The sequence below is a fragment of the Sminthopsis crassicaudata genome, chromosome 5, assembly GCF_048593235.1.
Source record: "Sminthopsis crassicaudata isolate SCR6 chromosome 5, ASM4859323v1, whole genome shotgun sequence".
NCBI lineage: Eukaryota > Metazoa > Chordata > Mammalia > Dasyuromorphia > Dasyuridae > Sminthopsis > Sminthopsis crassicaudata.
Window position 1 is genome coordinate 143,080,654 of NC_133621.1, and position 25,353 is coordinate 143,106,006.

A 25,353-nucleotide genomic window follows, 5' to 3' on the forward strand; every position below is an offset into this window, starting at 1 on the left:
TGTTGTTTCAGTTGTGTTCAATGCTCTGTGACCCCATGTTCTGATTTTGGCAAAGATACTGGAATGATTGCCATGTATGTAACTCTACAATATAATTGGGAATCTCAATATATGGACTTTCCCCAGTAAAGCACTAACACAAGTTATCATAAGTGACATAAGTAGGGGCAAGTGGGATTGCTTCCAAAGTCATATCATTACTTTTAACATGTTTTTGTTTTATTTTTAATAAAAGCTTTTAATTTTCAAAATACATGCAAAGATAGTTTTCAACATTCATCATTGCAAAATACTGTTTCAAGTTTTTCTCCCTCCCTTTCCCACACCCTTTCCCCTAGACAGCAAGCAATCCAATATATGTTTAAACATGTGCAATTATTCTATACATATTTCCATATTTATCATACTGCACAAGAAAAATCAAATCAAAAAGAAAAAAAAAAAATAAGAAAGAAGAAAAAGCAGCAAATAATAACCAAAAATGCACAAATACTATGTTGTGATCCACATTCAATTCCCACAGTCCTCTCTGGATGCAAATGCCTCTCTTCATCACAAGTCCATTGGAATTGACCTGAATCATCTCATTGTTGAAAAGAGCCACATCCATCAGAATTGATCATCGCATAATTTTGTTGCCATTACAATGTTCTCTTCATTCTACTCATCTCACTCAGCATCAGTTCATGTAAGTCTCGCCAGGCCTCTCTGATCATTCTGCTGGTCATTTCTTACAGATCAATAATATCCCATAACATTCACATATCATAACTTATTTAGCCATTTCCCAACTGAAGAGCACCCACTCACTTTCCAGTCCCTTGCTATTATAAAAAGGGCTACTACAATTACATTTTACACATTTTTCCTTTTCTTTAAGATCTCTTGAGATAACAGATCCAGTAGAGACATATCAAAGTGTATGTACAGTTTTATAGCCCTTTGGGCATAGTTCCTAATTGCTTTTCAGAATGGTTGGATCAGTTCACAGTTCCACCAACAATTTATTAGTGTCCTGGTTTTCCCACATCCCCTTCAATATTTATCATTATCTTTTCCTGTCATTTTAGCCAATCTGAGAGGTGTGTAGTGGTATCTCAGAATTATTTTAATTTTTATTTCTTTAATCAATAGTGATTTAGAGCATTTTTTCATATGACTGGAAATGGTTTTAATTTCTTCATCTGAAAATTGTTCATATCCTTTGACTGTTTATCAATTGGAGAATGGCAAAGCTATATCATTTCACACCTAACTCATTCTCCTGTTTTCTATAGTCTACAGAGAACAGTGGACTGTGTTGTAATTAATTAGCTATTTAATTGCCCATTTAGGAGGAGTATAGTTCATATTGTAGCCACCAAGTCATGCTACCCTGGAGCCCAGGCTAATGCTTATGTCAAAAAGTAATTGGTGGCTCTCCCTAAGGTTTCTCAAAGCCTATAGTGTATCTCACTGTTCACCAGATTCAACTTTGTTAATGTTAATGTTAAACTTAACTCTTCCTCCCTCCCTCCCTCCCTTCCTTCCTCCCTCCCTCCCTCCCTCCCTTCCTTCCTTCCTCCCTCCCTTCTTCCCTCCCTCCTTCCCTTCCTTCCTTCCTTCCTTCCTTCCTTCCTTCCTTCCTTCCTTCCTTCCTTCCTTCCTTCCTTCCTTCCTTCCTTCCTTCCTTCCTTCCTTCCTTCCTTCCTTCCTTCCTTCCTTCCTTCCTTCCTTCCCTTTAGATTCTATGCAATATAAGTAATATTGGTATTTAAGGGGACCCTTAAAATGTTGGGGTTTCAGACCAGTGTTGGGAACTGTATCAAAAGAATTTGCAGGCTCATATCCATCTCCAGCCAAGAGTCAAAATTTATTGTAATTGTGATGCCAATTAAAGCAGACTAGTTTTCAAAAGAAATTAGCAAAGGACCAAGAGCAAGAAAGTAAATTTATAGGAAAAAGTTAGAGAAACCAGGTCTTTCATGTCACTGATTTTGCTAATTTTGTGGTCTGGTACTCACTGTGTGCAGATATGGTGCCCCTAATTCTCTGGACAAAGTTCCCAGAGGAGAACATTCAGGAGATGTGTTTTAGGCCTGAAATGTCACTAGGTTAAGTGGAGAGCACCCAATTTTGTTCTGCACCTGTGTTAACTTTAAGCAGCTCATTTTTGTTGAGCATTAGTCTCAGAAACTCTGTTAATCACTGACCAAAAGACTATTATCTGACAACCAGCAATATAGAATAAACTGAGGCAGGATAACTTAGGAGAAGAAATATATCATTTCTAACTACATCACTCCCAAGGCCAGGTGATCTTAGGGATACAGAGTCTTGATTTTATTTAGCTTTCTAGGGTTTGGGGCTAGGGATTGATTAAGGGGCTAATTTTCAAATCAACAAGGATGGTGATTGTTTCCCAGACCAAAGGGATTCCCAGATCAATGGGAGGTGGGAGTTTCCCATGGAAACCAGGTAATTTTCCCAGATCTGGGAATAACTAATATATAGTATTGATTATGTGTCAGGCACTGTGCTAAGTACTTTTCAAAGATCTAATTTTGGTCATCTGATTATTTTTTTGAACTTTAAAAGAGATGTTTAAGTAGTATATGATTTTAGATGATTTGCAGGGTATTTAATTTTATTCTCTGGAAGAATAAAATGGAGGATTGTATAGGAAATCACAAATTTTTTTCCTCCCTTCTCCCCACCCTCTCCCCTAGAATACAAGTAAGCCAAAATATGTTAAACATCAATTCTTCTATACATATTTCCACAATTATCTTGCTGCACAAGAAAAATCAGATCAAAAAGGAAAAAAATGAGAAAGAAAACACAATGCAAGCAAACAAAACAAAAAGAGTGAAGATGCTATGTTGTAATCCACACTCAGTTCCCACAGTCCTTTCTTTGGGTGTAGATGGCTCTCTCCATCACCAGTCCATTGGAACTGGCCTGAATCACCTCGCTGTTGAAAAGAGCCATGTCCATCAGAGTTGATTATTGGATAACCTTGCTGTTGCTGTGTACGATGATCTACTGGTTCTATTCACTTCATTCAGCATCAGTTTATGTAAGTCTCTCCAGGCCTTTCTGAAATCATCTTACTGCTGATCTATTTCTTGCCACTGGACTCAGATGGCTCTGGAGGAGAAAGTGAGGCAGGTGACCTTGCACAGTCTCCCTCACTAAAATGCAGGTCACTTGCCTCTCATAGCATCACCTTCCTGATGCCATACAAAAACAAAGGACAAACAAGAATTTAGAATCTATCTGAATCCTTAGGGAGGATCTAGAACTAATATAATCTCCCAGTAATGATTCAGGCTAAACAGGATTGCCTAGTGTGAGAAATAACTCCACTGGACTTGGACTTGGGAGGGATGAAGTTAAAAGTCCCATTTTATTGCACAACTGGAGCAGCGGACATGCCATAGAATAGGCACTTTTCATTCAAGTTTCATTTCCCTACATTTCTCTGATTTAAGTTTTGTAACTGTGGAAGCAACTCTCAACCAATTCTGACATTGGGGTTTGTCAACTAACATAGAACAATTAGGGAGCAATAACTCAAACAAAGGAGTCCTAGGGTATTGGTTATATCATGGAGTTTCATTCAGTATGACTGAATTTTTTTTTAACTTTTTGAAAGAGTCCAATACAATTTGGAAGTTAAACATATTTTCTTGACTCTTTTTGGACCTAGACTATTAGCTATATCATGTAGTAAATTAGGATAGCTAGTCCAAGATTTTATTTTTGTCTATGTGAAGAGTTAAAAAAAAATCTGAAAGACCAAAGTTTTGGGGAAAATTATAATTAATTTTTATCAACCAGGGCTAACAAAGGGTTAACCAAAAAAAGGCTAATTGTTAACAAGAATTAGCTTAGGAATCATGGCTACTTCTTACAGCTTACCAGCCCTAGGACAAGTGGGTGTTCCAGTAGAATGCAATTAATTAATTAGTTAACAATTAATGAAAGGTGAACTTTACATAGAGAATGTGATCAGTTCAATGAGGCACTGAGTGTCACACTTCATTGCAGGAAAAAAGAGACTTTCTCTATACCCCGATGACCCCTACTCTTGGGCAATCTAGACAAAAGACCTACCTCCACCCAAATTTGCCAGACTGGAACACTATGGGCAGGAATTCACCTTAGATTAAATTCTTTAAATTTGAATGGCATCTGACCAGGATTGAGGAGAAAGTTCAACCTTCAGAGACTGAGCTTTTGAAATGAGGACTTTTGGAAAGGGGAGAAATAAATGGTTATTATTATTTCTTTCATCTGGTGACAAGGACTTGGGTTGATACCACCAACCTCAAGTTCCACATGCCTTTTAAGAAAGCCAACAAATCTTGGGGGTTCATCTGGGACAGTGGAGTATTTTGTTTTTAGAACCCTTAGCATAGAATGGATCAGGGCGGTTTGTCTAGGAAGGTGAGGTCTTAGATAGCTGGATGGGTTTATCAGAGAAAGTTTGAAGCACTGATAGGATAGTATTCCCTGAGGCAAGCTGGAAAGGGCGGATAAGATCTTCTCAGCCTAAAGTGAGCCTTTTGTTCTTAACTATTCAAATGGAATTTTGATTACAGTCCCACCCCAGGTGGAAGTCTTTAGAAATCCCACTTTATTGTATGCAATCAGAAAGTTATGTTTCCCCCATATAATATCTGCTCATGTTACTGGTTGTTGTCCTTCATCTTCCAAAATGACATCACTAAGTTAAAGTCAAGTTAGTATTTCTGACTATGGTTGTGTTGTGCCACAGTTCCCTTTTAATGTCCTGACCCAGTTTCCCTAATTGTCCTATTCAGTTATTCTGCCTCAGGTTATAAACATTCCCTCTTAATGTTTGATGGGATAAAGGTCTTTATCCATTTTAGATGTCATTAGAATATCAGGAGCCTCTCCGGTACCTCCCTCCATCTTGTTATCCTAGGTGCCTCCCCCCATTAGGTCATCCCCATTCAGGTACCTCCCCCATTATCATATAGTCTCCCATATCATACAATCAATTCTAAACTTCTTAGGAGAGACATGAACCAAAATTTGCACCCAGATCCTTTAGTTCTATATTTGTGGCTTTCTCATCTGTACCACACCCCAAGGTTACCTTCATGGCACTATGATGATACACAATAGTAGGAGAAGAAAGAAGTAAATGAGGAAAAATAAAAGAGATTTTTCAAACAAAAACATGGCCAATGAGACCAAGAAAACAGGGTTTAAATCCAATGTCCTGAGAAAAGTAAGAAATGGGATAACTCCAGAAAAAAAAATGGAATATGAATTTTTAAACAGAAAAATTAGAAATGAAACAGACAGGCTGTTTCTGGCATGTGCACATGTGTATTAGAGAAGAAGTTTATATGGAGCTCTTGTTTTTTGTGGTAATAAATATGTACATACGTGCATGTGTGAGTTGAAACTAGTCTCTGGAAAAGTCATCTGTCTGGGAACTGGGAGACCAGAGTTTTAGACCCAACTCTGCAACTAACTGTTGTGTGACCTTAAGACAGTCATAGACAAAGCTACCCTTTCTTCATCTTTAAAAAGAGTGATTGTACTAGATGATTTCTAAAGACTTTATTCCTTCTTACTATGGCGTTCTAATTTTTGATCTATGGCTATACATATATATATATATATATATATATATATATATATATATATATATGTATACATATATGTAAGTAAGTATGTATGTATGTAAGTATTTGCTTTGGAAATTATAATTTTGTATTTATTTGGTTTTTTTCTTTGGAAATTAATGATTTAAATAGGTCAGTCAGGAATTGGGACATAGGGGGATAGCCTGTTCATGCTTCATTTGGATTCACATAAAATTCAGCATCTGGTCTCCATCGACTGCTCAAGAGAGAACCAAGGGAATTAGCCTGTTAATATTAAATGGATTTTCCTGTACCCACAGATAGCTCTTTTCATTCTGTACCAAATACTTAGAAAAATGGCTTCAGAATTTCATCTGATCATCTCCTGCTCATCTTTTTTCTTCCTCTCTTCTTCTCTCCCCTCCTCCCCCCAGGACATTCATCTTCTTACAGCTTTTTATCTTAGGATCATAACTTTAGCATGGAAGGGTTATTAGAAGCCAAATGATACAATGCTTTCATTTTACTGATGAGGAAACTGAGGACCATGAGGATGAAATAATTTAATCAAGGTCAAAAAGCTAATAAGTGACAGAATCAAGGTTCCTAGCTGGGTTCTTTCTCTCTAAGTCTAGCAGTTAGATGTCACATAGTGCTAGCCCCGGAATCAGAAAACTATGAGTTCAAATCTGGTCTTAGACACTTAGTAGATGTATGACCCTGAACAAATCATTTAACCCTATCTGCCTTAATTTCCTCATCTGTAAATCAGCCCAAAAAGGAAATGACAAATCACCCCAGGATCTTTGCCAAGAAAACCCCAAATAGTGTCACCACAACAATGGTTGTGTTTTGTGTCCTCGCTTGCTGCTATAGCTACAACCAGAACCAAAGATTTTCATGAATTAATTTTTCTCCCTTACTTTGGCTAGAGTAAGCAGCTACAATAGCATCTGGGTTATGGGAAAGTCTTCAGAGGATTGTGAGTCAAGGGAACAGAATTCCCTTTCCAGCTCACACCTTGGGTCCTCCAGACAGAAAAAAATACTCAGAGACTGACACAGTCTCAGGGAAGGATATTGAGAAGATAAGGCAGCAATCCTTCTGGGCAGAACTAAAAGGGACACCCAGTTCTTTCCAAGACAGCAACAGAATCCTTCCCCCAAACTTCACCCATTTTTCCTGATTCACCAAGTCAAAAGCCTGAACCTTTTTCCCAAGTCTACATGTGGATGCTAATTTTCATGATACTTCTCTCCTTCTTGGATGCTATTTATATTCCAATTTAACCTGATTTCACTTTTTTTTTATTATTGTTCAGTCACATCATGCCTGACTCTTCATGATCCCATTTGGGTCAAAGATGTTGGAGCGTTTTGCCATTTCCTTCTCCAACTCATTTTACAGAAGAGGAAATTGAAGCAAAAAAGATTAAGTGATTTGCCCAGAATTATCACATAGCTATTAAGTGTCTAAAGTCAAACTTGAACTCATGAAACTAACTCTTCTGATTCCAGGCACAATGTTCAAACCACTTTACCACCTAGGCACTTCCATTTTCTTTTATGTAGTAGACCAGCCAATAATGGGGAAAGAATATCTAGCTTCCAGCAAGAAATCCTGATGGATGAATTTGTGCTACTTTGTGGCTTTAAATTTGGTAAAACACTATAAATGATCCCATTGTACACATTGATGAATCTTGCCTATATGTACACAAGGATTCTAAAATGCAAAGGAATAAAAAGTGAGAGAGAAAAAGGAGGAAAACCTCACTTAAGGAATAATTCGTGGAGGTGGGAGCATGGAGGGAGGACTGGAATTTCATAGCTAATTATGGAAACTGCCTTCATCAATAGAGCCAAGTAGGAAGAGTTTGCTATCTAAAGTCTTAGAGTAAAGGTTCTTATCTTGGGGTCTGCAGAACCCTAATGGATCCCTGGAGGGAGAAAAATTAAATCTTTATTTCAATATAATTAGTTGTAATCCTATGTGTTTTATTTTAGACATTTAAAAACATTCTGAGAAAGGGATCCCTGGCTTCACTAGACTATTAGAGAACTTTATGACACATGAAAATATTAAGAATCCCTTTCAGAGAGTTGTCCAAGGTCTCCAATTCTATGTTCTGTGCTAGGTGGTGTAATAGATAAGAGTATTGGACCAAGAGTCAGGAAGACTCAACTTCTTGAGTTCAAACCACTCCAGTATCTTTGCCAAGAAAACACCAAATGGGATCATAAAAAGTAGGACTCAACTGAAAAAATATGACTGACTGAACCATAATTATGGCTTGCAAAGATAAGGGTTCCCCTTCCCACTGCAGGGATTTCAGACAGTCATGATATTCAAGCTGAAGTTCATCCAATTATTCATGAAAGAAACAGATCAAGAGAAGACAAGAGTACTCAGGAAAGGAGAAAGGCCCATAAAATTCTTCAATTTACATAATATATTACTTTCAAATCTACTTTGAGTAGAACATGGACATTTTATGGAAAATTATGAACAGTATCTATGCAGAATGAGAAGGTATGTGTGATTTGTAGTCTGAACTCACATCCAGCAAGTGGAATTCCAGATTCACTGAAACATTTACTGAAAGCAGAAATAAGCTCTAAGAAAAAAATCTCCCCAAAATTCCATTCCACCATAAGAAACCCTTTTTTCTGGCTCTTCAAGAATCCTTTATCTTTTTTCTCAAGACTTCTAAGATGTGTTCTAGATTAGGAACTATTGCCTAAATAATAGGATAACATCTTAATTAATAGCAAGCTCAGACTAAGAATAAAAAAAAAAAACATAAACAGATTAAATGATTAATTAAAGGAGAAAGGAGGGAGGAATTATAGATCGTGGAAATGGAAATATACAATTTTGCTGGCCCAGAATGAATAGTAGAATTCTCCTTCTTTTCAAATTTACAATTACAAGAGAAAAAAAGAACTCTTTCCAGTGAAGGCCAGCACAGCTCTATATTGCCCTCCAGTGGTGTTTTCTTTAAAAAAAATATTTCAAGTAACAAGCATTTGTTTTCTTTCTTTTGACCTCCTAATTCCAAATGAAAAAAGAAAAGTAAAGAAAAAGAAAATCTTATAATAAATATGTATAGGCAAGCAAAACAAATTTCTCCATTGTCTATTTCTCATTCTGCATCTTAAATCTGTCAACTCTCCTACCATGAGCTTGGTAGTATAATTCATCATAGAACTTTTGAAATCATGATTGGTTATTGAATTGTTCAAAGTTCTTAAGCCTTTCAAAATTGCTTGTTTTTACATTGTTATTGTTGTAGAAATTGTTCTCCTGATTCTCAGCACTCCTCTCTTTATCAACTCATAAAAGCTTTCTCAACTTTCTCTGAAACTGAGTCTTTCATCATTTCTTATGATGCAATAAGTATTCTATTACATAATATAGCATAATTTGTTCAGCCATCCTATTTATTTCCAGAAGTATTATTCTTTCTCCTTCTAACTCATTGCACTGAACCTCATCTCCACCTGCCCTTTTGGGATAATCTCTCAGTCATGGATGGATAGTCTTTTATCTGCATTATTCAGATCCCTTGCTGTTCTTTTTCATAAATTTCATCCACATTTTGCTATTTAGTGACTTCTCTCCCATAGAACAGGCAGAAGGGAAAATCAAAGAAAAACAATGCTCTTAATATGAAGCATAGCTCCTGACACATAGTAAGCATTTAATAAATGATTATTAAATGACTAACTGACATAAGCTTTGAAAAGAGGATTTTAGAAGAGATCTTAGATATCATCCAATCAAATCTTATCTCTTTTACAAGTAAGGCAATTAAGTTCCAGAGAATTTAAGTGACTTATGCAAAATAACTTTCCACAATGCCCTGGTGCTTCTGTCTTTGAGAGTCTTACATAGTTAAATTACTAGGCTGAGTACTCTCAGAATTATTTATCAGTTATTTTTCTTGACTAATGAGAAAATAATACATATCCAATTTGTCTAGTGGATGCCATTCTTAAAATCATATATCAATATATTAAGAATCTATTATTTCTTCCATGTGAGAACTCCCTCCACTGATATAGATACAAATCACAAAATCTATAATTTAAAGTTTTAAACAATACTTAGGCTCCAAAGCATGCCTCTGATGACCTAAGACCTTATGTATCAAAGGTAGGATTTGAACCCATCTTCCTTATTCCATGTCCGATATACTATCTGCTGATTGATTGGTTAATTGACTGTAATCCTCCATTTTCAGAGAGAACCAAAATGACATCACTATGTTTCAGTATGTCTGACTATAGATGATTAGATCATTATGAGTTTGGAAGACTCTACTACAAGTTGGTCACAAATATGGAGAGGATTCTCTAAATTTGCTTATCTCATGCTTCTTTCAAACTACTTCAGTTCTGCTTTGCTCATAGAGCACAGTTCCTTCTTTAATGCAGATACATGAGAGTGGGCAGTTCTTTGTCAGCAGTCATACAATCAATTCCAAAATTCTTCAAAGAGACCATGAGAGTGTCCCTCTATTGCTTCTTCTGACCAACATGTGAGCAGAGTTGTTCTCTGTAAAATAGTCTCTTAGACAAGTATATATATTTGGCATTTGAACAATATGGCCAGCCCATTGGAATTGTGCTCTCTGTAGTGGTTTAAATACTTGGTAGTTTAATTCCAGAAAGAACCTCAGTGTCGGGAATTTTATTTTGTCAAGTGTTCTTCAGAATCTTTTCAAAGCGATTCAAATGGAAGCAATTTGGTTTCCTAGCATGGCATATTGTCCAGGTTTCACAAATGTTCACTAACATCTAGATCTTCAATTTGGTGTTCAGTCTAACACCTTTTGTCTCCCACACTTTCCTTCAGAGCCTCCCAAACTCTGAGCCAGTTCTGGCAATGTGTGCATCAATCTCATTATTAATGTGTACATCCCTGGAAAGTATACTGCCAAGGTTAGTGAATTTATCCACAATATTCAAAATTTCTCCATTTGTTATAACGGATGGTTCCACATATGGATGTTGTGATGCTGGCTGGTGGAGCACCTGTGTTTTCTTGGCATTAATTGTTAATACTAAAATTATCATGAACAGGAGAGAATCGATCATACTTTTGTGGCATCTCAGCTTCAGAGGCTGCATTGAATGCACAATTATCTGCAAACAAAATATAATGTACCAACTCCACTTTAGTCTTAGCTAATTAGACAATGCTACAATGCCTCATTTAAAATCATGTTTAAATATTTTAAAATCTAGCAAAATAATAGCTCTTAACAAAAATAAGGGGACAAATACCTTTTGCTGACATAACAAGAACACAAGGCAAAGGACACCACCTCAGATCCACTCCTCCAATGTTTCTAAGTACCTCCTTGGGGTTTATTGAACTTTAAGAAAATGGGTGTGTGTGTGTGCATATACATGTTCTGTGTGTATATATATATTGGGCATATAGGTTATGTATATTTATATGAATCTATTTAGTTGTAATTTGAAGTGTGCTATGATTAAATATCTATACAATCTTCTCTGCTCATCCTTCTCTAAGGGAGACTAGTTACTGCCAGGAAGATGCTCTTTCAGAGAAAACGTATTTGGACAGAATTATATCAGCCTCATATTATTAACCTAGGACAAATAATTTTCAAATTTAATTTGCACTCCTGATAGCTATCCCTTAATGGGGAATGAATGTCCCAAATTATATGCCCAAGTCTTGACTCCCCTTCCCATCAAATGTTCGTTACACAAAGTATGGCAAATAAAAAATAATCCGTTTATATGAGCTAATAGCAAACAGAAAAAAGAGAAGTCATTTAGAAAAGAATATACCAGACAAAACACAATGAAAAGCTTACAACTCTAACAATGCAATTTCCAACTATTTGACAATTTATAATTGTTCTGGGCAGTGAGAACTGCTCAGAATCACTCATTCTTAGCCACAGATTAAGTCTTTTAATGAAATAGATTCCACTATAATGTATTAAGTTGTAATTCAATAGAAGTATTCAAGGACAATTGAATGATCACTTGCTGGCAATAGTAAAAAAAAAAAAAAAAAAAAAAATTTACATCAGATAGGGCTAGGTGATCTCTGATATTTTTAAAGTCTGGAATCGAAAAATATAGGACTCATAATCAATAATTTATGTGAAAAAATTAGTAATACTACAAATATATCTAATAGCCATCTAAGTCTTTATAATCACACTAATTATTAATATTAGATCTAACCACATTTCAAAGCTTAAAATAGTTTAACAGACAAACTTCTTAGTTCCTAGCCTGATTCTAACCTGATGAATCCTGACCAGTTCCAGTTGATTTCTATACCATCCTGGCTTCATAGGGCCTGATAGAGATGCCAATAGCAAAGAAGGCAGTGTTAGCATCAAAGGTAGCAAACCTTTCCCTGAGGCAGAGGAAAGAAGACTGTTGGTGGGCACCTGATAAATGGTCAAAAGATATAAACAGTTTTCAAGAGAAGAACTCCAAACTATCAATTCATATAAAAATGTTCCAAATCACTTATAATTAATTAGGGGATTGTAAATTAAAACAACTCTGAGGTTACATCTCACATTCAGCAGACTGGCAAAATTGACCCCCCCCTCAAAAAAAAAAAAAAAAAAAGAAAGAAAGAAAAAAGAAAGAAAGAAAAGAGAGAGAGAGAGAGAAGAAAGAAGAAAGAAAGAAAGAAAGAAAGAAAGAAAGAAAGAAAGAAAGAGAAAGAAAACAGGTCAAATTAATGTAGCGTTAATAAAATTGTAAATTATTCTGGTCACTCTAAAAAGCAATTTGGAACAGTTACTAGAAAACACTACTGTGCATATTCTTCAACCTAGTAATACTGTTACTAAGTCTATGTTCCGAAGACATCAAAGAAAGAGAAAAAATATATGCATGTACTTTATTTATAGCAATTATTTTCATAGAAGCAAATAACTAGAATTGAAGGGGTTCTTGTTAATTGGGGAATATATAGATAAATTATGGCATATGAATATAATGGTATAAAAAGACCAAAAAAGAAGGTTTCAAAGAAAATTAGAAAGAAGTATGTGAACTGAACCAGAAGAATGATTTATATAAAACAATAAATTTTAACGCTAAATAACTTTGGGGTTTTTTTTTATATTTTTATTGATTGTTATATACTATAATGTCCTTCCCTTCCCAGAGAGCTACACTACATGATAATTGTCTTTTTAGGGAGAAAAAAAGGTCAGCATAAATGATCGATACATTAAAAAAATTCTAAAACATATACAAAGTGTAATATCTGTGCACTCCCCACCTCCATGAAGAGATAGTTTGAAGATATCTCTTGGATTCCATTTGTAACGTGCTCTCCTGGCAGTTACAATTACTATCTGTCCTAGACCCACCAGAGTACCTTTGACCACTGTCCTTTGCAGTGTGAACTCTACCCGGCTTGCCTCCTCTGAGGCCTTCTAAGGTTCTGGCCACAATCTCTTGAATCTATAGCTTAATAACCGGTAGCGCACTCAAGAACAGCCACGTGTAATCTTAAAAGCCTTTATTATACCTACTCACATAATGCCCTAACTGATGCTCTGACTTGTTGGTTCCCTAGTGAACACCTGGTCAGAAGACCCATGTGTTCACTACCAAAACCCTTACCTCTTTTGGCTACCCATCTTGGCTTGGCCACCCAGGCCAAGTGGAAATGATAAGTTCCTCAGTGGAACTCATAACTAACCAAGAGAAAGGGAATATCCCAGGAGGTGGGAGTATGCCATTAACTGGCAGGCTAAATCCTAAAAAGAGATTTAGCATCCTAAAAGAGTTAGTTAGATAGAAGGATGAGAAAGACATCATGAGGCAGAACACTGTGATGGGCTTAACCCAAAAGGGAGTCAGAAAAGATGGTGTAGGCCATGAGCAGATTTATAGGGGAAATTTAATATTGGGGGATTGAAATCATAACTTGGCTTTCTGATTGGATACAGTAAAAGTAAAGTTATCTAAGACCTCCACAGGGGCAGGACTTTAAGACTGAGCTGATCCCCATCAGTGCCCTTCCCTGCTTGCCTCAAGGAGTAATCTTATCAGTACTTCAGGCTTTCCTGCCAACCCTCCCAGTTACTCAGGACCTCATCAACAGTAATATTCCATTATATTCATGTACCACATTTTATTTAGCAAATTGTCAGTTAATGAACATTCACTTTTTTTTTCCATTTCTAGCTATAAAAAAAAAAAAAAAAGACTATAAATATTTTAGAGTATATGGGCACTTTCTTCTTGTCAATGACTTTTTTGGAGTATATACACTCAATAATGGATTCTCTGGTTCAAAGGTATGAACATTTTATTTTATTTTTTAATAATAGCTTTTTATTTTCAAAATCCATGCAAAGAGAGTTTTTAACATTCATCTTTGCAAAAGCTTATATTTCAGATTTTTCTCCCTCCCTTCCCCTACATCCTTCCCCTAGGCAGCAAGTAATCTGATATAGGTTAAACACGTACAGTTCTTGTAAAGATATTTCCACATTTATCATGCTGAAAAATCAGATCAATCAGATCAAAAAGAAAAAAAAAGAGAAAGGAAAAAAAAAGCAAGCAAACAACAACAATAAAAGGTAAAAAGACTATGTCATGATCCACATTCAGTTTCCACAGTCTTCTCTCTGGGTACAGACGGCTCTCTCCATCACAAGATCATTGGAATTGGTCTGAATCATCTCATTATTGAAAAGAGCCAAGTCTATCACAGTTGATCATCACATAATCTTCTTATTGCTTTGTACAATGTTCTCTTGTTCACTTCACTTAACATCAGTTCATGTAAGTTTCTCCAGGACTTTCTGTAATCATCCTGCTGACTGATTCTTTAGAACAATAATATCCCATAACATCCATGTACCATAACTTATTCAGCTTTCCCCAACTGATGGATATCCTCTTAATTTTCAGTTCTTTGCTACTATAAAAAAGAGTTGCTACAAACATTTTTGTGCATGTTTTTTTATGATCTCTTTGGGATACAAATCCAGTGGAGACACTGTCAGATCAAAGGGTATGAACAGTTAATCTCAAATTTGCCTCCTAAACTTCTTTGCTTTACTGAATACATTTCATTACCTCCCCCTTTTTCAAGTGAGTACAGAATAGACTTGTGTTATTCAAATGTTCTTTGCTCTCCATTTTCTTCTAGTGGCTTATAGAACTTGTTTCTGAAGCTTTGGGTTTTTTTTCTGGAAGTGATCTGTGAATCCTTTCAATTGGAATTTCATTTTCTGTTTAGAAGTTCTGAGCAGTCCTCTTATTTCTTTCATTATGATGTCAAAGATTTTTGCCCCAGCAAGATAACTGTATAAATATGTATGCATATGTTGGAGTTAATATATATACATATATATATATATAATATACATTGGATTATTTTCTATCTAGGGGAAGGGGTGGGAGGAAGGAGGGAGGAAAAATTGGAATTCAAGGTTTTGCAAGGGTTAATGTTGAAAAATTATTTATGCATATCTTTCGAAAATTAAAAAGCTGTAATATTTTTTTTTTTTAATTAAAGGGGTTTTATCTCATCATATTTTGGAAGATCTGTGATCCTTAGTTGTTTCTATGAATCCTGACTTCAAGATCATGTTATGTTTTCATAGTAAAGATATTTTCTTTTAATGCTATATTTTTTGCTTCTATTATTCTAAGTTGTAATTCACTTCAACATATTTGCATTCCCAATCTATTTTTCTCTCTTGGTTTTTTTGGGTTTTTTTGGCAAGGCATGCCTCTGTACATTAAAGTTTTCTACTCTGTTTCATATTTTTGCTGTGCAGTACATAAATTTTACTTTCATAATTCTCATTTCTCTTTTAAACCATTCAGGAAGGTTGAGATTCCATATTCTTCTCAAATCCTCTGTCTTATCAAGTGTTGGATCATGTTTTTTTGCAGTATTTATTCATAGATGCGTGACATTGTTACTAGCTCTGGAGGCCACATTGCCTTCTTTTGTTACTGTTATTCCTGTTGGCTTATCTCAGTATAGGTTCAAGGTCTTTGAGACTTCTTCCTGAAATATTTAGTACTTTCAGTCTTTTATTCCCTTATTTTCCTTATTACTCACTTCCTAAGGCCTTTCCCTCTAATGGTAGTTTCCTTAGGGGGCTATATCTCAACATTCTCCTTTTACACTGAATAATTCTTTAGCCTAGGTCTCTGCCTCACAAGACTTTTGGGTGGTTAGAGTAAGCCCCAGTTAGGTGTTGTGCTTCTTTCCTCAGACTTAATGGAAAGCTGCCCACCTTCTCCCCTACACCCAGTGCTCAAATCACTCTGGCCCTTTTTGATTGACCTACAGTAGGACTCAGGTCAAGCCCCACTTGATCACTACTTGGACCCTGATGTCTCACAGAAAATATGAATATCATTTTTTCCTGTTTTGGGTCTTCCCCTCCCAAATTGATTTTTTTTTTTTTTGACTAGGTAAAAGAGGCCTCATCTCTTAAATTTTTTTTAATCTTTTTCCTTTAGCTTTTCATATTTTTTGTTTGTTCATTTTTTTTGCTGAGGCAATTGGGGTTAAGTGACTTGCCCAAAGTCACACAGCGAGGAAGCGTTAAGTGTCTGAGGTCACATTTGAACTTGGGTCCTTCTAACTTCAGGGCTGATGCTCTATCCACTGCACCATCTAGCCGCCCCTGGCTTTTTATGTTCAAAATATATACATAGATAGTTTTCACCATTCACCCTTGCAAAATCTTGTGTTCCAAATGTTTCCTCCCTTCCTTCCCCCCCACACCTCCCTCAGATAGCAAGTAATCTGATATATGTTAAACGTGCAATTCTTCTATACATATTTCCACAATTATCATACTGCACAAGAAAAATCAGATCAAATAGAAAAAAAGAGAGAGAAAAAGCAAACAACAACAAAAAAAGGTGAAAATATTATGTTGTGATCCTCAGTCAGTCTCCACAGTCCTCTCTCTGGGTGCAGATGGCTCTCTCCATCACAATATCATTAGAAATGGCCTCAATCATCTCATTGTTGGAAAGAGCCAGTCCATCAGTATAGTCTTGTTGTTGTCATATATAATGATCTCCTGGTTCTGCTCATTTCACTCAGGATCAGTTCATGTAAGTCTCTCCAGGCCTCTCTGGAATCAGCCTGCTCATTGTTTCTTACAGAACAATAATATTCCATAGCATTTATAAACCATAATTTATTAAGCCACTTTCCAATTGATGGGCATCCACTCAGTTTCCAGTTCCTGAGGCCCCATTTCTTACCCAGCCTTAATCACTGAATAGGTGGTTGCCTCCCTCAAAATGAGACCTGCTAAAGACTTTAGCTTTAAAAGGCCAAGGTCTAGGATGCATCCACAGCCATTTGTAGTCCTCCTGATCCATATCTTGCCACTGGACCCAGAAGGCTCTGGAGAAGAGAGTGAGTGAGACTACTGGTTTTGCACAGCCCTCCTTTGCTTAAATCCAACTCATTTACATATAATAGAATCACTTCCCTGATTCCTCTTCAAGGATGAAGGATAAAAAAAATAATCCTCTTCTAATGACTCATCTTACTCCCTCTGTTTCCCAGTTCTCTGCAGTTGGGAGTCTGTTTTCTCTGAAATATCGCCAGTTCAACACTAGGTAGGACTGGTAATTCTGAGTTTCAGCCCCTTCAAAAGCTTTTACTCTCTTGGATGATGACCAACCTGGCTTTTGAAGCTTGAACAAATTTCCATAGCCTCTAGCTGGGGTCTTCCACAACATTAGAAAGTGGAAGAGGGGACTGGAGTGTAGGAATTTTGATGTAAACCTATGTAATATCCTTGGATCTACTAGTGTAACTTCTGCTCCTAAAGTAGCAAGTGAAGAGTACTGAGTGAGCTTAATCAGTGAACACTACCTGGATTTGGAGTTTGCTTTTCTACATCTTTTTGGATTTTGAGAATCCTAGGCCATGGCAACAGCTGAAATTTAATCTTTGGTGAATAATTTCTGTTTTGGAGAGGTTTGAGTGGTTATGGCGATTTGGAAGGGATGGGGGAAAGTTTAGTCTGTCATCTTGTTGCTCGTGTGATTCCAAGACAAACAACATTTTTGGAGATGGTCAATGTGGGAATTTGTTTTGCTTGACTATGTTTATTTGTTAATAGCTTTGTTTTTCTTTTTTTTTCCTAGTGTGGAAAAAATGGAAGAAGGTGAAAATAAATGATGGTTAATTGGAAAAGTAAAAATTAAAATAAAGAATAAATAGTTGATAAAGTCTAGCTTTAATGAGAAAAATAATGGGTGGATAATTGGGGAAAATATAAGTGATATTCATATAAATATAAGTGATTTTCATAAAATGAAGTTCTGACCAAATTATTTCCCTACTCAATAATGTTGATGATAGCTAGTATAGTGTTTTAAGTTTTGCAGAGCATTTTACATCCTATTTGATCGTCATAACAACCTTGTGAAGTGGGTGCCATTATCACCTTCATTTTATTGTCAAGGAAACTGAGGCTGAGAAAGGGTAAGTGAGAAAAGTTAAGCATTTTGACATAGGTTTTGAACTCAAGTCTTTCTGACTCCCAGTTTAGAAAGATGTCCTCAGGGCCACCTACCTGCCTCAAATCAGTTCCAAGTGTGTCCTTTCATCTATAGGTGAGGTGACTCCTTTGTTTGGCTTTCTAAATTCTTTACAATCCAATTATACCTTACCTTGCTTTATTACACATTACTTCCCACTCTACCAGTCCAAATTATCCATCTTAATGTTCCTCATACATAACGCTCCATCTCTGTCTCCATGCTTCTAAAATGGTCATTGCCCATGCCTGGGAATATACCCACTTCTTGCCTTTAACTATTAGAATCCTTAGTTTCCTTCAAGACTTAGCTCACATTTGGAACTGAAAATTAAATTAAATTAAAAAACAACAACAACAACAAAAAAAAACAGCTCAGCTTGAGTGGTACCTTCTATTTAAAAAACTATCTTAATTTCCCAAGGTACTAGTATGTTACCCAACACCCAAACATATTACCTCTGAATTTTTTAAAAACAAATACCTTTTTGTTTTACATAACCTACAACTGCTCCTATAATTCCTCTCCCACTTCTTTTATAGAGAGAGCCATTCCAATAAACAAAAGAAAAGTTAAAAACCAATTAACTTAGCCCAAGAGTTTGACATTATATGCAGTGTTCCATACCTGTAGCCCTCACCTTTGCAAAGGAGCCAGGAAAAAAGTGTTTCCCTGTATCTTCTCTCTGAGCTCTGGCTTAGTCATAATTTTACAACATTCAGTTTCAATTGTTTTACACTGCTGTCATTCCATCTACATTGTTATAGTTATTGTGCTTTTTTCTTTCTTGATTCTGCTTACTTTACTTTGTATTAGTTCATAGAAGTCTTTCCATGTTTCTCTAAATTTATCATGTTCGTTGTTTCTTATCACACAGGAATATTCCATTACATTCATGTATCATAATTTTTTATTTAGTCATAAATCTCCAATAAATGACCACCTATTGTTTCTAGTTCTTTCTATCACAAGTACAAGTAAAATTTGGTTCATTTTATCATTACTAGCAGTTGTATTTCTAGGTCAAAAGGTATGGATATTTTAGTCTACTTATTTGCATAATTCTAACTTCTTTCCAAAATAGTTATATCAATTCACAGCTCCACTAACAAGGCATTAGCTATTGAGCCTCCCCTTGAGATACCTGTCTATACAGACAGACAGACAGACAGACAGACAGACACACACACACACACACACAGGTTTAAATATCCCATATAGATAGATATATCTTACAAGGACATACACACACCTTAAATCTATCTTTCCACAACTCTTCTTGTATTGATTATTCCCATCTATTGATTTTTTTTGCCAGTTTGCTAAGTATGAAATCTTTTTAATTTGTTCCTTCCTTATTGTTTGTTAGTGATTTAGAGATAATATCTGATCGTTAATAGTCACAATTCTTCTAAAACTGTTGTTCATATCCTTTGACTATTTTATATATTGGGGAACCTTGTATCTACCATTCATATACTTAAATGTATAACTATTTTTCTCCCTTAATAGAATGTAAATCTCTTAATACTGGGACTATTTTACTTTTGCTCTTTGTATCACCAACACTTTCCATTTAGTGGTTCACAAAATCCAAAGAGAATAGTCTAAGGGTTCTCACTAAAAATTCTTTAATAGTAACTTAAGTAATAAACAATTATAGACATATCATATAATTAAATTTTACACTTTATAATTAAAAGTGCTAACCCTAAATTAAATTACCACAAAGTCTCTGAGATAAATTATTATTTTCTATTATTTTAATAACCTATTATTAATTAGAATCCAGGCTTTTAATTTTTTCATACAGGAACCAGCCCCTATAGCTTGGTAAGCCAGTCTCTGAAGGTTATGGCTGATAAATGAGATTACCGGAATCCTCTGGGAACATGCTTCTCAATCTTGAGCAGGACCCCACGCAACTAGGAGGCTTTATTTCTGTGCACAGTGTAACAAGAATCTAATCTAATCCCCAAAGCATTAAATTCATGGACTTGCACTCCATTGGAGCAGAGGGTAACCAACAAGCATGGTCTAGGTAGAGATGGATTCCTTTATCCAGATTGCTGAAGGCAATTGAGGCTCATGACCAAGCCATATTCTCAGCAGGAGAACTGAAGACTGTTAGCCCACCTCCTCATTAAATGTTCACCAATCAGGGTTGATTCCTTCTCTCAGGAGCATTCCCTTTTTAAAAGAAAAATACTTAAGGCATTCAATAGCTCCATTAGGTATCTTTGGTTACCAGGGAACCACTGACCATCAATGAATTGATTATTAGCTAACCTAATTAACAAATTGATTATTAATTACCCAGGAACTCTCTTTTGGGTTTTTCATTTGTCTCAGTCCCCCCCCCCCCTTTTTTTTTTTTAATTGAAAGTGGTTTAGGAAACAAAAAAATTTTGGGAACTACTGCCATAAAGCAATACCAGTACATACACCTGTGGTTAATAAATGATTTTTGATTGATTGACTATTTAAATGAGTGGATTTTACAAAATAGATATTAAGAGAAAGAATTGTGCTTCGAGAGAAACAATGAAGTTTTTATTGTCAAAATGTGCTTAGTCAGTGCATTGCCTTTAATAATGGACAAGTAGATATAATATCTACTTTATATTCGAATTAGGGACAGGCATAATACTACTTTATATTCGACGTAGGGGTAGGACCTGGACCTGAGATGTCAGTGGTATAAGAATTCCTGGATGAGGAAACTATATCAATGCAAATAAACAGTGCATCAGAATTCTAGAAAGTCATCTTGAGCATTAAGAGATGATACTACTTGTCCAAGGTCCTAGAGCCAATATTTGTCACAGAGATAGGATTCAAACCCAGAACTACATAGCTTTGAGGCCAGTTCTCTATCAACTACACCAGTTGAGATAAGGCAGAGCAGTTCTGACAATGCAGAGGTTCATCACTGTCCTATCCTTGAATTTGGCCCATCCAAAGATCAGAAAACTTTCTCTTCCAATGGCATAATAATGGCAAGAAAAATAATAAGAATGGCAAGTCTCCAAAGCCATGGATTCAAGATACTTGGCTTCAAGCCTCAGCTCTGATCTTAAGCAAGTTATTCTTTACCTCTCTGAGTCTCAGTTTCTTCATAAAGTAGAGGTCATAATATTTGTCTATCTCACAGGATTGTTTGAAGAAAGCATTGTAAAAGCCTTAAATTTCCAAGTAAATATGAGCTTTTATTGTATACAAAATGTTGCCTCCTCACGTTTCTAAGCCTATTGATATGAATAGATGGTATAAAAATAATCCTGGAGTCTGCTAAAGAAGAAATGGCATACAGAGTTTTCTGGAGCAATACCAATAAAAAAGATACAGGCATTAGTTAGTAAATGTGAGAACTCTTACTAATCTCAGGAGGAAGAAAAATTTAATGGCAATTGGTGACTCTCCAAAAAGAGGTTGAAAATTAGTCATATATAGATCCAATATGGCTAATTTGGAATTGTGCCATCATCCTAGAGCATGTCTGAGATATAATGGCCATGTCAAGGTCACTGAACTAGTGACCTTCAACAAAGGATACCAAAGCAAAAGGAAAGAGAAGTATCTTAAGTAATGTGGTTGCAGAAGGAGCTCTATGATGAACAACATAGATGTTAAAGGAAAATGGACAAAACATGAAACAAACAAAAAAGGATGAATCCTGAACAGCAGCATCAGCCTATAAGAATAATTTCAAGAAAGATAAAGTTCATAACCTGAGCCAAGAAGTCAAAAGGAGAGATACTACTAGAAACTAGGGGATTCAAAATATGCATTTCGTAGCTTAGGAGAGATTCTACAAGGCAAAATGTGAGCTTCGGTGAAGTGAGTAAAGAAAAACCAAAAGTACAAGTAACCTGTGACTAAAACTGAAATAAAAATTAGACTAAAAAAGATCAGAATTCAGTTTAAAAGTAACACCCAATCTTGGCTACAGAAGAATAATAACGAATCATATTTCCCTCCCTAAAGAAGCACATACTTAGGTACAGAACATTAAAATACTGGTTTTTGAAAGTTAAGAAATAAATTAGTGGTTAAAACTAATATGGATTATAAAAAACAAACATTTTCAGTTGCTATATACAAGACCATGATAAGTTATAAGAACACTAACCTTATTTACTTAAGAATGGAATTCTCAGAATAGTGTATTTTATTTTAGGAGGCAATTGATAAATTCTTTCATAATGTTCTAGTAATCAAGAAGGAGAAATGTAAGTTAAATAATAGTATAGCTAAGTATATTTATAGCTGATTGAATAACCACAGTCAAAGAAATTTGAATAATTAAAAGAGAGCTGTGCTATTATTATTGGTGTATTTAATTGTATAATAGGTCTATCTATATATGTGACAATTTATTGTTCAACATTTTTATCTGTGACACAGAAAAGGGGGGGAGGGTCTGTAAAAGGATATACACAACATTGTGTATATCCTTTTACAGACCCTCCCCCCTTTTCTTATCTGTGACACAGAAAGGAAAAGGGGGGAGGGTCTGTAAAAGGATATATACAACACAGTATTGTGTATATCCTTTTACAGACCCTCCCCCCTTTTCTTTTCTCTTTTCCCTTCTACTTCTGTTCTCCCTTTTACTAGCTTCCCCTTTCCTTTTCTTTTCCTCCTCTTCCCTATAGGGTAAGACAAGTTACTATATCAAACTAAATATGGCTGATATTTTCTCTTTGAGCCAAATCCAATGAGATTAAGGTTCAAACAAGCTCATCCCCTTCCCTGCTTTTCCTCAACTGAAATAGGTCTTTTTTGCCTCTTCATGAGATATAATTCACTCCATTTTACCTGCCTTTTCTTCTTCATCCAGTTCACTCCCTTTTCTACCCCTAGTTTCTTTTTTATAACATCACAATAAAATCAAATTATACCTACACCCTCTATACCCTAACAGAGATACAATTCTTAAGAGTTAAAGTTATCATTTTCCCATTTGGGATGTAAACATTTTAACTTTTAAAAAACAGGTTTTTTTTCTTCTCTTTTTACCTTTTTATTCTTCTCTTGCATACCATAATTGAAGATCAAATTTTCTAGTGAGCTCTGATCTTTTTATTAAAAATAATTGAAAATCCCCTATTTCATTGAATATCCATCTTTTTTCCTCTTGAAAGATAATACTTAGTTTTTGCTGGATAGTTGATTCTTGGCTGCAGTCCAAACTCCTTTGCCCTCTGGAATATCATATTCCAGGTTCTTTGATCATTTAAAGTAGAAGCCTCCAGGTCCTGGGCAATTCTATTTGTGGCTCCTTAATATTTGAATTGTTTCTTTTTGGCAGCTTGCAGTATTTTCTCCTTGATCTGATAATTCCAGAATTTAGTCTTTGCAGTTTCTATTTTGGGATCTCTTTCAAGAGGTGATCAGTGGATTCTTTCAATGGCCATTTCACCTTTTGGTTCTAGGACATCAGGGCAATTTTCCTTGATTATTCCTTGAAACATATTGTCTAGGCTCTTTTCTTCATCTTCATTATCAGGTAGTCCAATAATTCTAGATTGTCTCTCCTGAATCTATTTTCCAGGTCAGTTGTTTTTCTGATGAGATATTTTACATTTTCTTCTATTTTTTTCATCATTTTTTGTTTGTTTTATTTGGCTGATTCTTAATGTCTCATTGAGTCATTAATTTTCATTTGTTCAGTTCTAATTCTTAAGGAATTATTTTCTTCAATTATCTTTTTTACCTCCTTCTACATCTGGCTAATATAATTTTTAAGTGAATTGTTTTGTTCATTGGATTTTTTTTTCCATTTCACCAATTCTGTTTTTCAAGGAGTTATCTTCTTTTTCCATTTCATCAAAACTATTTTTTAAGACTTTTTTTACAGACATTTTCTGTGTTTCTTTTTCCAAAGCTCCCATTTTTCTTCTCTTTTTTTTTTATGCTTAATTACTTTTTTATTTATTTTTTATTTTTTTTTTTATTTTTGTATTCATTTTTCCAAATTACCCCCCCTCCCTCCCCCCGATGACAGGCAATCCCATACATTTTACATGTGTTACAATATAGTCTAGGTACAATACATGTGTGTGAATACCATTTTCTTGTTGCACAATAAACATTAGAATCAGAAGGTACATGCAACCTGGGCAGACAGATATTAGTGCTAACAATTTACATTCACTTCCCAGTGTTTCTTCTCTGGGTGTAATTATTTCTGTCCATCATTGATCAACTGGAAGTGAGTTGGATCTTCTTTATGTTGAAGATTTCCACTTCCATCAGAATACATCCTCATACAGTATTGTTGTTGAAGTATACAGTGATCTTCTGGTTCTGCTCATTTCACTCAGCATCAGTTGATTTAAGTCTCTCCAGGCCTCTCTGTATTCCTCCTGCTGGTCATTTCTTACAGAGCAATAATATTCCATAACCTTCATATACCACAATTTACCCAACCATTCTCCAACTGATGGACATCCATTCATCTTCCAGTTTCCAGCCACAACAAAAAGAGCTGCCACAAACATTTTGGCACATATATGACTCTTTCCGCTCTTTAGTATTTCTTTGGGATATAATCCCAGTAGTAGCGCTGCTGGGTCAAAGGTTATACACAGTTTGATAACTTTTTGGGCATAATTCCAGATTGCTCTCCAGAATGGCTGGATTCTTTCGCAACTCCACCAGCAATGTATTAGTGTCCCAATTTCCCCACATCCCCTCCAACATTTATCATTATTTGTTCCTGTCATCTTAGCCAATCTGACAGGTGTGTAGTGGTATCTCAGAGTGGTCTTAATTTGCATTTCTCTGATCAGTAGTGATTTGGAACACTCTTTCATGTGAGTGGATATAGTTTCAATTTCTCCCTCTGAGAATTGTCTGTTCATATCCTTTGACCATTTATCAATTGGAGAATGGTTCGGTTTCTTATAAATTATGGTCAGTTCTCTATATATTTTGGAAATGAGACCTTTGTCAGAACCTTTGTTTTTAAAAATATTTTCCCAATTTGTTACTTCCCTTCTAATCTTGTTTGCATTAGTATTATTTGTACAGAAACTTTTTAGTTTGATGTAATCAAAATCTTCTATTTTGTGATCAATAATGATCTCTAGTTCTCCTCTGGTCATAAATTCCTTCCTCCTCCACAAGTCTGAGAGGTAGATTATCCTCTGTTCCTCTAATCTATTTATTATCTC

At 35.5% G+C, this 25,353-nt stretch overlaps 1 protein-coding gene across 16 annotated transcripts in view; it reads left to right on the plus strand.

Moving 5' to 3' along the window:
- The window catches only part of LOC141543321 (uncharacterized), a 139,120-nt gene that overhangs the window by 52,435 nt on the left and 61,332 nt on the right, over nt 1-25,353 (plus strand). For 9 of the 16 annotated variants that reach the window (XR_012482407.1, XR_012482408.1, XR_012482409.1 and 6 more), the window contains exon 3: nt 10,467-10,552. The exons of 5 other annotated variants lie outside the window; for them this stretch is intronic. The gene's annotated coding sequence lies outside the window, so the exon portion shown is untranslated. Of the gene's footprint in view, nt 1-10,466; nt 10,553-13,816; nt 13,930-25,353 lie in introns of those variants that run through there. 2 more of the 16 variants (XM_074268366.1, XM_074268365.1) reach the window with 2 other exon arrangements.